Consider the following 3,997-nt stretch of genomic DNA (forward strand, 5'->3'; position numbering starts at 1 on the left):
TCGCCCATTTCGGACAGGGGACCCCTTTATAGGTGGCTGGCCATGCCACTTTCGGGGGCCTAACGTGCCTCCGCATGCATCCCATGTTCGGCGGCTGAACCTGGGCTCTTCCTTCATTCTCTTTCTTTCTTTTCTTTAAACTTTAGCTCAAATCCTTTCTTCATAAAAACCATAAAATACATGAAAACATTTTATAAAACATGATTTTACCCTTCTAGAGGTTTCCGACATCCGAGATTCCACCGGACGGTAGGAATTTCGATACTGGAGTCTAGCCGGGTATTACATAGGGATACATCAATTCTTTTCACAGTAAAATATTTCATTTAATAAGTCAATTTTTTTTATTTAAATATTTCTAGGCTAAAATAGTAAATTAATTCGATTAATTAGGACTTTTTGAACTTTAATGTAATAGGAAACATTGAATATTTAATTTAAAAGTGTCATACTAAAAATAAGGAATACTTTATTAAAGATAATTAACAAAAGCTAAAGAATTAAAAAAATAATAAAATAAGTAAATTTAACATGATTTAAACTGAAAAACATGCACCAAACCCCCCGCAATAGGTTTGATTGGACTTACAATGCCAAGCGAAAATAAAAATAAAGGATAGATAAATTATGTATTAATTAACTCTCCATTGATAAGTTGATATGCTATAAACAAAAATTACATGGAAAAGTATAAAAAATGTATCTTGTAGTTTCATTCATTTCCACTTTTGAATCTACAATTCAAGTTGTCAAAATAGTACTTACAGTATCGTGCCATTAGTAATTAGCGTTAATTTTCTGACGCTGATAAAAAAATACTAACATGCCGAGTAAAATATAATTGTTAATTAAAAAGATAATATAAAAAAATATCATGCAATTTCACTCATTTTCATTTTAGAGTCTGCGGTTTAATTTATATTAAATTAGTATTCCGTTACAACATGATACTACATATATTATTTTGACATAAATTGAATCACAAATTCTGAAAATAAAGCCACAAGGTATTTTTTATATTTTACCCAAAATTAAACACCTCAAAGCCACACCTTTAAAGTAGAATGATAAATTAAAGTTAATTCATTTTAAAAATGATAAGGATTGAGAAGAATGAACGTCCAAATATTATTGAATAAATAGCAAAAAATTATATAATAGAGGCCCTTATTGATATGCTTACAAAGACTCTTGATTGTGATGAACTACTAAATGCTACTTGTAAAGCAATCATACTAAAATAATAATTAAGTAAATAATTTATTGAAGAAACTTTTAGGCTATCAAATAGATGAGCACACTACACATAGATTAGGATAGTTTTAGTTAGACTATGACTTGAAAAATAAATTTAAAGTTGCAAGCGATGATTTATTAGTATTCTCTATTGGTTTAGGCTTTATCTTCCAACAACACTACCACAAAACTTAGGTTTTTATTTGTCTCGTGAGAGGTAAAGGATTGACTTAGTCTCCATTCAAATAAAAGCCAGGACAAATGAAGGATGAGGATTATGACTTACCTTTAACAGACATTCCACTACTCTTCATAATTCCATGAGCCTACTTGGCCTAGATTTGGGATTGTAGATACAGAGAAAGGAAAGTGTTAGATACCCGTCTCTAAGCTGCTTAGAACTAGCACTAACCCTTAGACATACATTTTTAATTGCATGCCTTATTATACTTAGTATAGAATTATTGTTTCACAAGTGTGTTTTTTGTGATTATACACATAAGCATAAAAGCAAACAAGTACTATCTTCATACGCATACTTTTGGTTCTAATCATATAAGAGTTGCTACTTTTATTAAGTGTATGGTTTCCCTTATTTCCTTAACCATATGTCAATACTTCCAAATTTTATGCATAAATTCCATTTAGTAAACAAGTGTTATTTAACATGCATAGTTTCAAAGTTTAATTCAAACACATAGTAAATAAGATAGGTCTTTTAGGTTTCTAGCATGCATCTCATGCATTGGCTCATTTTAGGTCTTTTTATCCCAATGTTGTTACTATGATTTAATTTCATGCCAATGAACATTGGTGAAACATAACCTCCTAAGAATGAAAACTATATCACTATCATACCATATTCATATATAGGTAAGAAAAACAAAATAAATATTCATAGAAAAGAAAAGGAAAAACGAGAATTATAATCCATCCTGCGGCTAAAAGAATAGAGAGAAGAGAAAATAATTATAAACTTTTTAATTTCAACAACTAAAGAAAGGGAAGAAGAATTGAATTACAATTTTTAACCATCCTACAACTAAAAGAAATAAAATAAAAGGCAAACTATCTATATGAGGCCTAATTGGCTTAATATCTCCTGCAAATGACCTTTAAAATGGGTTTTGGGATTTGGATTGAGCTTGAACTACCATTTGATACTCTATGAGCAGAAAGTTTCATGGGTTGGACCATGTGAAAGGTGCATCTCTTGGTCAAGCTTGCATTTTTTACTATCTTTTGGCTCCTTTCCATGATTTTTTGCTTTATTTGCATGCATTAACTTGCCATATCTCAACTTTCATCCAAATATTAAATATAAAATATACTCGGATAGAAAATAAATCACATATCTAATCAAAAAAGAAAGAAAACTAAAGAGAAGGAAATATCCTCCCCTACTCTTATAAGACAATTAGACATAGTAGTATGAGAAACCCTAGCCACTATTCCTATCTCCTCACATTCATGCACAAATATGTTAAGCAATAAACAACAAGATCAATCCAAGAATGGACATAAAATAAGAAAATACAAAGTAAAAAAAGTGATGTCCTTACCATGCCCTTGATCCACTGATTTCTAGTCTTGGATATAGATTTTATAAATTAAAAATAAAATAGCAAACATACTTCAAAAACTATAAAAATTTGTAAAAATATTTAACACTAGATTAAAAGACAGAAAAAGAATTAAATCAAAACAATTAACAAAATGCATAAATAAGGGATTATCAACTTGGTTGTCCCTGATGAACTTAGTTTTTTAGGCATCAATATTCAATCTACTTTGTCATAATGAGGAAAGCCTGAATATGAGAAGCTCAAAATATAAAACTTTTAATTCCCTTCATAAACTTGATCTTAGAATCAAGAATCTCCTCAAAAGATATTTTGGAGATCGAGTTATTATAAAGAATTCGCACCATGTGCAGAAATGCATTTAGACTAATGTTCATTACCTCCCTAATTTGGAAAATCCATAACTTTAAGAAGGAAAACTGGATTTAAATAAATAATATTAAAAAATTGAAATAAATTTCATGAGAAATTTCATAAAAATATTTTTGAGCATCTCACCTATCAAAAATAATTTATTTTTAGGTAGTATGGTGGTAGATATCATAAATATATACATAGAGTTTGTTGTGCTCTTAAATACCTTATCAAATTTGTTGATAGAGATAACTCAAGTGTAAAACAGAAAAAAAAAAAAAAAGAGAAAATTGTAACAACCTCAAATCTTACGAGACTAAAAAATAAATTTTTAGAGGATGGTGAAAATATAGTAAAATGAGAATTAAACTATATAAATGATTTTAGAATTTGGAAGTAAATTAAAATGAATAGGTAGATCAATTAAATTAAAGGTTTTAACAACAAAGACAAATGACTAAGTGAATATGTAAATAAAACATAAAAAGAAAAGAAAAGAACAAAATGGGCATATAAATACTTAGTGGAAATAGAACTCCACCATCTTCTTCTTCACATTTTTCTTCATTATTCATAAACTCAATGGCCAACTCCTTATCTCTTTCACTCAGCTAAAATCTCACTCATGTCTACCTAAATATAATAATAACCAATAGGAAGAAGGAAGATTGATGAAGGATTCATCTTGCGAAAAATGAAAAAAACTTGAAAGATTGAACAAAATCTAGAAATTTGAATCTAGGTGTTTTGGCCTAGACAAGGGGAAGGTAAATTAATTGTAAACTCTTTTTGCTCTTCTCTTTTCTAATGGCAAATAGTGCTAG

This window comes from Manihot esculenta, chromosome 3 (assembly GCF_001659605.2).
Source record: "Manihot esculenta cultivar AM560-2 chromosome 3, M.esculenta_v8, whole genome shotgun sequence".
NCBI lineage: Eukaryota > Viridiplantae > Streptophyta > Magnoliopsida > Malpighiales > Euphorbiaceae > Manihot > Manihot esculenta.